This window comes from Scylla paramamosain, unplaced genomic scaffold (genome assembly GCF_035594125.1).
Source record: "Scylla paramamosain isolate STU-SP2022 unplaced genomic scaffold, ASM3559412v1 Contig3, whole genome shotgun sequence".
In the NCBI taxonomy this organism is placed as follows: domain Eukaryota; kingdom Metazoa; phylum Arthropoda; class Malacostraca; order Decapoda; family Portunidae; genus Scylla; species Scylla paramamosain.
The window spans coordinates 475,001-485,000 of NW_026973668.1; the positions used below are offsets into that span (position 1 = coordinate 475,001).

Consider the following 10,000-nt stretch of genomic DNA (forward strand, 5'->3'; position numbering starts at 1 on the left):
AAAAACTTAAAAAAAACCCAAAAAACACCTTTAAACCACAACCAAGTCACTTACATCTCTAAGAAAAAAACTAAACACAAAAAATAAAACAAATCAAATAAACCAAAACCAAAAAAACACCAAAAAAACCCAAAAAACTAAAAAAAAACAAAATAACACCATTAAACCACAAACAAACCACTTACGTCTCTAAGAAAAAAACTAAACACAAAAAATAAAACAAATCAAATAAACCAAAACCAAAAAAACACCAAAAAAAACCCAAAAACTAAAAAAAAACCCAAAAACACCTTTAAACCACAAAAAAGCCACTTACGTCTCTAAGAAAAAAACTAAACACAAAAAATAAAATCAATCAAATAAACCAAGACCAAAAAAACACAAAAAAAACCCAAAAACTAAAAAAAAAACCAAAATAACACCATTAAACCACAAACAAACCACTTACGTCTCCAGAACACCTTCTAGATACTGATAAATTTGCAACCTCTCCTTTCTGGCCTCCTTTCTCCTTAACTGGTGTTCCTCCAACATATTCCTCGCGTCTTCGTTCTCCCCCAAGGCTCTCTTCTTGCGCCCCGCCCCTGCCCCGACGATAATGGCAGCAGGGAAAGGTACTTTTATGGGCAAACCGAGTTGAAATTTTGATTTGTAGAAGGTAAACGTGTCGAAGGGGAAATTTAAAGACCATTTTGCCTGTAAGGGAGAGAAAGAAAGATGGTTTGATGGATGCTAAGTGAGTTTCGCTATACGGGGTGTTTTTTGGGTGTTTTCTTCGTGTTTTTATGGGGTACTTGTGTGTTTGGGTGGGTTAAAGTGTTTGGGGTAGAAAAGATGTTTTTCTGGGTGTTTTTTGAGTGTTTGGATGGGGTACTTGTGTGTTTGGGTGGGTTAAAGTGTGTTTTGTGTGTTTTTAAAGTGTTTTGGGGTAGAAAAGATGTTTTTCTGGGTGTTTTTTGAGTGTTTAGATGGATAATTTGTGTGTTTGGGTGGGTTAAAGTGTGTTTTGTGTGTTTTTAAAGTGTTTGGGGTAGAAAAGATGTTTTTCTGGGTGTTTTTTGAGTGTTTGGATGGGGTACTTGTGTGTTTGGGTGAGTTAAAGTGTGTTTTTTGTGTTTTTAAAGTGTTTTTGGGTAGAGAAAGATGTTTTTTCTGGGTGTTTTTTTGAGTGTTTAGATGGAGAATTTGTGTGTTTGGGTGGGTTTAAAGTGTGTTTTGTGTGTTTTTAAAGTGTTTTTGGGGTAGAAAGGGTGTTTTTCTGGGTGTTTTTTGAGTGTTTAGATGGAGAATTCGTGTGTTTGGGTGGGTTAAAGTGTGTTTTGTGTGTTTTTAAAGTGTTTTTGGGGTGAAAAAGGTGTTTTTCTGGGTGTTTTTGAGTGTTTAGATGGAGAATTTGTGTGTTTGGGTGGGATAAAGTGTGTTTTGTGTGTTTTTTAAAGTGTTTTTCGGGGTAGAAAGGGTGTTTTTCTGGGTGTTTTTTGAGTGTTTTGGATGGAGAATTTGTGTGTTTGGATGGGATAAAGTATATTTTGTGTTTTTTTCAGTGTTTTTGGGCTGAGAAAGGTGTTTTCTGGGTGTTTTTGGGTGTTTTACGATGTTTTAACGTGCTCCTTCCCTGAATTAGAAAACGTATCATTTGTTTTGCTGTTTTTTTGGTGTTTTTTAGGGTGATTTTTGGTTGGGAAGGTGTGTTTTTTTGATATTTCAGTGTTTTTTTGATGAAAGGCGTGTTTTAGAGGTGTTTTGGGTGTGTTTGGGATTAGAAAACACGATATTGCGGATGTTTTGGTTAAGAAAATGGTGTTGTGCTGTTTGGAAGGCTGTTTGAATGGTGAAAGAGTGTTTTTGGATGTTTGGCATGTTTGAAAAGGTGTTTGGAGGACGTAAACATCTCTCAAACACCCCAAAACACCACAAAAAACATCGAAAACACCCAAAAACACTCAAAACACCCAAAAACACCCAAAAACACCCAAAAACACCCAAAAAAAACCCCAAAACACCCAAAACACCCCAAAAACACTCAAAACACACCCAAAAACACCCCAAAAACACACAAAAACACCCAAAAACACCCAAACACCCAAAAACACACCAAAACACCCCAAAACACCCAAAAACACCCAAAAACACACCAAAAACACTCAAAACACACCCAAAAACACCCCAAAAAACACCCCAAAACCCCAAAACACCCAAAAACACCCAAAAAACACCCAAAAAACACCCAAAAACACCCAAAAACACTTAAACACACCCAAAAACACCCAAAACACACCCAAAAACACCCCAAAACTAGCCCAAACACCCGCAACCTTACGTACCTCCATGTTGGATCCCTCTGGAAACCCGAAGAACCTCTTAGTTCTATGATGTGGTTGGTTACTTGAAGCCGCGACCTCACTAAGCCAGCTCAAACCTCCTGTTTTTATTTGAACCTCCTCCTCGGCCTTCGTCAGGAGGAGGAGGGGGAGGAGGAAGAAGAGGAGGAGGGATTTCATAGTAGTAGTAGTAGTGGTGGTGGTGGTGGTGGTGGTGGTGTTGCTGAGACGAAAGCCAGCGGTTGACTGACTCTGGTGTGTGTGTGTGTGTGTGTTGTGGTGTGTGTGTGTGTGGGGGGAGGGTGTTGGGGGGTGTTTGGGGGGTGTTTGGGGGTGTTTGGGGGTGCTGGGGTCTCTCTCTCTCTCTCTCTCTCTCTCTCTCTCTCTCTCTCTCTCTCTCTCTCTCTCTATTTCTTCATTCATTCTTTTCTTCCTTTCTTTCCTTATTCCTTGTTTGTATTTTTCTCCTCCTCCTCCTCCTCCTCCTCCTCTTCCTCCTCCTCCTCCTCCTCCTCCTCCTCCTCCTCCTCCTCCTTCTTCTTCTTCTTCTTCTTCTTCGTTCTTATTTCCGTTATTTCATTTTCTTCCTCTTCTTCTCCTCCTACACTACTACTACTACTACTACTACTACTACTACTACTACTACTACTACTACTACTACTACTACTACTACTACTAACACAAGGGTTGGTACAGGAAGGTGTCATGCCTACACGTGGAAATCCTTATATGAAACTTGCCTACCTGAACAGTAATAGTAGTAGTAGTAGTAGTAGTAGTAGTAGTAGTAGTAGTAGTAGATTCCTAGGATAGTATTTTGAAACACTTCTGCAACACACGTCTGCTATTTAAAAGGCTGTAGTTGAAGTTACTGTGGTTTTCAAGGGTGTTTTTAAGGTTCCAGTGACAGATTAACAACATTTCTGCATTACTGACAGGAGAAACACCCTTGAGAACCCTGCTACCTGTATTTAAAAGGCTGTAGTTGAATTTACGGTGGTTTTCAAGGGTGTTTTTAAGGTTCCAGTGACAGATTAACAACATTTCTGCATTACTGACAGGAGAAACACCCTTGACAACCCTGCTACCTGTATTTAAAAGGCTGTAATTGAAGTTACAGTGGTTTTCAAGGTTACTGACAGGAGAAACACCCTTGAGAACCCTGCTACCTGTATTTAAAAGGCTGTAGTTGAAGTTACTGTGGTTTTCAAGGGTGTTTTTAAGGTTCCAGTGACAGATTAACAACATTTCTGCATTACTGACAGGAGAAACACCCTTGAGAACCCTGTTAATCATGTGTATGGTAAGAGAGAGAGAGAGAGAGAGAGAGAGAGAGAGAGAGAGAGAGAGAGAGAGAGAGAGAGAGAGAGAGAATTGTGTCATCAGGTCAAGTTGTTATGTATTCAAGCTGTCCCTTCTCTCTCTCTCTCTCTCTCTCTCTCTCTCTCTCTCTCTCTCTCTCTCTCTCTCTCTCTCTCTCTCTCTCTCTAATCGCTATGCATAACAGTCTACCTCCTCCTCTTCCTCCTCCTCCTCCTTGTCCTCTTCCTGATCCTCCTCCTCCTCCTCCTCCTCCTCCTCCTCCTCCTCCTCTTTTTCCTACTCCTTTTCCTCCTCCTCTTCCTGTTCTTCTTTTGCGTCTTAAAAAGTAACAATAATAATGAAAATAATAATAATAATAATAATAATAATAATAATAATAATAATAATAACAATAATAATATAATTTTTTTTCGTTATTGTTAAAAAATTATGATATATTTTTTATTTGTTTGTTTGTTTGTTTACTTAAGTAGTAGTAGTAGTAGTAGTAGTAGTAGTAGTAGTAGTAGTAGTAGTAGTAGTAGTAGTTGTTGTTGTTGTTGTTGTTGTAGTAATAGTAGTAGTAGTAGTAGTAATAGTAGTAGTAGTAGTAGTAGTATCTTTTAAAAGAAGAGAAGGAGAGGAGGAAGAAGAAGAAGGAGAAAGAGGAGGAGGAGGAGGAAGAGGAAGAGGAAGAGGACGATAGAAGAAGAAGAAGAAGAAGAAGAAGAAGAAGAAGAAGAAGAAGAAGAAGAAGAAGAAGAAGAGGGAAGAGAATATAGAGGAGGAGGAGGAAGAAGAGAATATGAGAGAGACAATAGTAGTAGTAATAATAGTAGCAGTAGTAGTAGTAGTAGTAGTAGTAGTAGTAGTAGTAGTAATAGTAGCAGTAGTAGTAGTAGTAGTAGGAGAGAGAGAGAGAGAGAGAGAGAGGGGGGATGGAGAGACAGACAGACAGACAGAGCGAGCGAGATAGAATAGTAATAGTAGTAGTAGTAGTAGTGGTAGTGGTGGTGGTGGTGGTGGTGGTGGTGGTGTGCAGGCAACCCCAACCAGTCTTAGCCTAACCTTCCTTCTGGGCACACGTACCACCACCATCACCACCGCCACCACCACCACCACTACTACTACTACTACTACTTCTTTTACTATTCTATCTCTCTCTCATGGCTCGTTCTTCTCTCCGGCTCCTCGTCCTCCTCCTGCACCTCCTCCTCCTACAGACACTGACGGAGGCGCTGATGGGGGGGGAGACGAGCCGGCTAATCCAGTTCACCCAAGCGAATTTACCAGAATTTGTCTCGTTTGTGAAAAGAGATTTAATTCCTTTTTCTTCCTCTTCTTCTTCTTCTTCTTCCTCTTCTTCTTCCTCCTCTTCTTCTTCCTCTTCATCAGCTGTTGTTTTGTCAAGGAAGAAGAGATATTTAGCTTTACCTGTTGGCTCCAATATTGAGGTGAGTGCGTGTGTGTGTGTGTGTGTGTGTGTGTGTGTGTGTGTGTGTGTGTGTGTGTGTGTGTGTGTGTCAGTTGGTACGTGTGTGCGTGTGTGTGTGCGAGGGATGCAAAAATTGTGTATGTGTCTCTCTCTCTGTGTGTGTGTGTGTGTGTGTGTGTGTGTGTCAGTTGGTACGTGTGTGCGTGTGTGTGTGTGCGAGGGATGCAAAAATTGTGTATGTGTGTGTATGTGTGTGTGTGTGTGTGTGTGTGTGTTTTATTTAATCTGTTGTGTGTGTGTCTCTTGCTTCTCTCTCTCTCTCTCTCTCTCTCTCTCTCTCTCTCTCTCTCTCTCTCTCTCTCTCTCTCTCTCTCTCTCTCTCTCTCTCTCTCTCTCTCAACACCACTAAGGAACACAAACACACACACACAAACACATTTCTACACTTAAAAACACGAAGGAACATCAATTTTCTACCTTCCATTTCTACCAAACACTCTCAGATCCCTTAGAATACCCAAAAAACACCCAATTCTCTGTTTTAACCCACAAAAACACACAAAAACACACAAAAACATTCTAAAACACTAATTTCTCTACCAAAACATCCAAAAAAACACTCATTTCTCTGTCTAAACCCACAAAAACATACCCAAAACACACAAAAACATTCTAAAACACTCATTTCTATACCAAAACATCCATAAAAACACCCAATTCTCTGTCTTAACCCACAAAAAACATACCCAAAACACACAAAAACATTCTAAAACACTCATTTCTATCCCAAAACACCCCAAAAAACACCCATTTCTCTGTCTAAACCCACTAAAACACCCAAAACACACAAAAACACACAAAAACACTCTAAAACACCCATTTCTATTCCAAAACACCCAAAAAACATCCATTTCCCTGCCAAAACCCCCAGAACAGCCTAAACTCCAAAAACACCAAAAAACACAAAAAACGCTTTAAAAAACACCTTAAAACACCATTTCTCTCCACAAAACCCACGAAAAACACGGGATTCTGGACTCAAAAGCACTAAAACACCAATTTGCATCCTTCAAACACCCAGAAAACACCTAATTTTTCCCCAGAACCCGTAACACGCACCCACAAGTCGACCAGAAGCCTCAACTTTCTTCATCTTCCCCAAAAACCTTAATTTCTCCCCATTTCCTACCTTAAACTCGTAAACCATTGAAAGAAACACCCCGAAAAATAAAACAAATACATTAAACACCCATTCCTGTCCTTAAACCGCAAAAAAAAACACGCCAAATTTAAGTAATCTATTTGCATCTCTCCTGAACCGCAAAGAATCCCCGTTTTCTATGTCTGTTTTTCTCCTTTTCAGATTAAATGGTCCATGAATTTTCCTTTCAACACCTTTACGTTGTACGAGGCGGCTGCAGCTCTCGCCATTCCCATTAAAATTCCCATTCCTGATTCCCTGGTGCTGGAAGAAGAGCAAGTTTTTAAAAGATCGATCTCACAGTACGCCGGGGCAAGACGGGCCAACCTGGACGCGATCAGGAAGGGCGAGGACAGGAGAGAGAAGATTTACGTATATAATTATTTTGAAAGCGCATTTGGGAAGTGAGTGGTGGTGGTGGTGGTTGTTGAGTTTTGTTGTGTATTTTGGTGTTTTTTAAAGCTTGTTTTTCTTTCATTTTTTGTGTTTTTTTGTGTTTTTTTTGTTTTTTTAGGCTTGTTTTATTGATTTTTTTTGTATTTTTTCGTGTTTTTTGGTGTTTTTAGTTTGTTTTTCTTTGATTTTTGTGTTTTTTTGTGTGTTTGTATGTGAAAAATTGAGAATACTGGTTAACACTTACACTAGGAAGGTGGACAGAATAGTGGTGAAAGACTGAGAATACTGGTTAACTCTTGCACTAGGGAGGTGGACAGAATAGTGGTGAAAGACTGAGAATACTGGTTAACTCTTGCACTAGGGAGGTGGACAGAATAGTGGTGAAAGACTGAGAATACTGGTTAACTCTTGCACTAGGGAGGTGGACAGAATAGTGGTGAAAGACTGAGAATACTGGTTAACTCTTGCACTAGGGAGGTGGACAGAATAGTGGTGAAAGACTGAGAATACTGGTTAACTCTTGCACTAGGGAGGTGGACAGAATAGTGGTGAAAGACTGAGAATACTGGTTAACTCTTGCATTAGGGAGGTGGACAGAATAGTGGTGAAAGACTGAGAATACTGGTTAACTCTTGCACTAGGGAGGTGGACAGAATAGTGGTGAGAGACTGAGAATATTGGTTAACTCTTGCACTAGGGAGGTGGACAGAATAGGGGTGAGAGAAAGCACTTTTACTATAGGGAGGTGGACAGAATAAGGGTGAGAGAAAGTAGAAATTTACCTACTTTCTTTCACCCTATTCTGTCCACCTCCCTAGTGCAAGAGTACTTTCTCCCCACCCCTATTCTGTCCACCTCCCTAGTGCAAGAGTTAACCAGTATTCTCAGTCTTTCACCACTATTCTGTCCACCTCCCTAGTGCAAGAGTTAACCAGTATTCTCAGTCTTTCACCCTATTCTGTCCACCTCCCTAGTGCAAGAGTTAACCAGTATTCTCAGTCTTTCACCACTATTCTGTCCACCTTCCTAGTGCAAGAGTTAACCAGTATTCTCAGTCTTTCACCACTATTCTGTCCACCTCCCTAGTGCAAGAGTTAACCAGTATTCTCAGTCTTTCACCACTATTCTGTCCACCTCCCTAGTGCAAGAGTTAACCAGTATTCTCAGTCTTTCACCACTATTCTGTCCACCTCCCTAGTGCAAGAGTTAACCAGTATTCTCAGTCTTTCACCACTATTCTGTCCACCTCCCTAGTGCAAGAGTTAACCAGTATTCTCAATCTTTCACCCCATATCTAATATAACCCATTCTTCTGTCAGTCCCCATGTCAACATAGCACTGTCTAGCCCCCATGGTCTTTCAAATAACCCCATTCAATCCCCATTTCCTCTCAGTTCCCCATATCTAACTCATCTTCCTCATCCAATTTCCAGCCCCTTATAACCTGCTGTCTGTTGACATGTAGACTAGCCCCTTGTCTGTCCGCAGGGCTGGCATGGCGGGGCGTAGCTGTGTCCTACGTGCCATCTGTGAAGTGGCAGAGGCGCCCTTCGATCAGGGGCTGCTGGGAGAACTTGTCAATACCATGCTGACGTAAGTATTGGTTGTGGTTGTCGTTGTGGTAGTAGTAGTAGTAGTAGTAGTAGTAGTAGTATATATTTTTCAAGTTTGTTCCCTTCTTGCTCTCAATCTTCGTGTTAGTAGTAGTAGTAGTAGTAGTAGTAGTAGAAGTAGTAGTAGTTGTTGTTGTTGATGTTGTTGTTGTTGTTATTGTTGTAGTAGTAGTAGTAGTAGTAGTAGCTGTTGTTGTTGTTGTTATTGTAGTAATAGTAGTAGTAGTAGTAGTAGTAGTAATAGTCATGCATTTTTAACACACACACACACACACATACACCCAAAAAACACCCCAAAACACCAAAAAAAAACACCCAAAAAAACACCCAAAAACACCAAAAACACCCAAAACACCCCAAAACACCCAAAACACCCAAAAAACACCCAAAAAACACCAAAAAAACACCCAATCTCCCCGAACAACCCCCTTCCCAACACACACACATACACACACACACACCAACACACACACACACCACGAGACAACCCTAACCTCTCTCTCTCTCTCTCTCTCTCTCTGCCGCGCCCACAGACCCTCTCTCGCTGGGAAACCGACGGAGGAGGAGGCGTGGATGAATTACACGGATTATCTCGAAGCAGAAGTCCACGGTAGGGTTGTAGGCAGGTGTGGGCACAGGTATGTAGGATGTGGTATCTCCCCTTTTGATCTTCTGTACGAGGCTGTCCATATGCTGGCGAAGTGAGAGGGAGTGGGGGAGAGAGAGAGAGGGAGTGGGTAACAGTGAGAGGGCGTGGGAGAGAGAGAGGGAGTGGGTAAGAGCGAGAGGGCGTGGGAGGAAGTGGGGTGACTAATGTAATTTATTTGTTTGTTTGTTTGTTTGTTTGTTTGTTTGTTTGTTTGTTTGTTTGTTTGTTTGTTTGTTTGTTTGTTTGTGTGTGTAGTAGTTACTTGTATTACTTAAATTACTTATGTTACCTTGTAAGTATATTTATTTCGTAAGTAATCTTAAGTAATTTATTGTAAGTGTAGAGAGAGAGAGAGAGAGAGAGAGAGAGAGAGAGAGAGAGAGAGAGAGAGAGAGAGAGAGAGAATTATTATTGTTATTATTATTGTTATTATTATTTTTATCATTATTATTCCTGTACTATTAGATTTATTGTTCTATTTATTCGTGGAGGAGAAGGAGGAGGAAGAGGAGGAGGAGGAGGAGGAGGAGGAGGAGGAGGAGGAGGAGGAGGAGGGGACCAGAGCCAGTAACAATAATCAAATCTAATTATTATTTTTTTTTTTCATAATTAATAAAAAAATCTAATGTTTGTTTTTTGTTTGTTTTCTTTTGTGTGTGTGTAGAGAGAGAGAGAGAGAGAGAGAGAGAGAGAGAGAGAGAGAGAGAGAGAGAGAGAGAGAGAGAGAGAGAGAGAGAGGGGGGGGTAGGGGAGGAAGGATTTTCATAACAAACTTTCTAATTTAATTCTTTGCTTTTAATTTTCTTTCATTAAATTTTTTTTTTTTTTTTGCTTATTAACACCGAAAATCATCATAATTGTTGTTGTTGTTGTTGTTGTTGTTGTTGTTGTTGTTGTTGTTGTTGTTGACCTTAAATTTTCTTGTTCTTCTTTTTTGTTCCTTTCTTCCTTTTCTTCAATTTTGCTGTTGTTGTTGTTGTTGTTGTTGTTGTTGTTGTTGTTGTTGTTGTTGTTGTTGTTGTTGTTGTTATTATTATTATTATAGTTATTGTTGCTATTGTTGTTGTTGTTGCTGTTGTTGTT

General features: G+C 40.3%; 1 protein-coding gene and 2 long non-coding RNA genes across 3 annotated transcripts in view; 1 reads left to right on the forward strand and 2 right to left on the reverse strand.

The window, feature by feature from the left end:
- LOC135096203 (uncharacterized) overlaps positions 1 to 2,571 on the reverse strand; it is a 4,895-nt gene extending 2,324 nt beyond the window's left edge. The window contains exons 1-2 of the long non-coding RNA XR_010264626.1: positions 2,325 to 2,571; positions 449 to 696 (exon numbers count right to left, since the gene is read on the reverse strand). This is a non-coding gene — a long non-coding RNA (uncharacterized LOC135096203). The remainder of the gene's footprint in view (positions 1 to 448; positions 697 to 2,324) is intronic.
- Positions 2,572 to 4,659: 2,088 nt separating this feature from the next.
- Positions 4,660 to 10,000, forward strand: part of LOC135096204 (uncharacterized) — a 5,374-nt gene continuing 33 nt past the window's right edge. Inside the window, exons 1-4 of the long non-coding RNA XR_010264627.1 lie at positions 4,660 to 5,077; positions 6,422 to 6,663; positions 8,144 to 8,248; positions 8,802 to 10,000. The exon at positions 8,802 to 10,000 is cut by the window's right edge and continues 33 nt beyond it. This is a non-coding gene — a long non-coding RNA (uncharacterized LOC135096204). The remainder of the gene's footprint in view (positions 5,078 to 6,421; positions 6,664 to 8,143; positions 8,249 to 8,801) is intronic.
- LOC135096187 (uncharacterized) overlaps positions 9,698 to 10,000 on the reverse strand; it is a 3,041-nt gene continuing 2,738 nt past the window's right edge. The window contains exon 5 of the mRNA XM_063997556.1: positions 9,698 to 10,000. This exon is cut by the window's right edge and continues 548 nt beyond it. The gene's annotated coding sequence lies outside the window, so the exon portion shown is untranslated.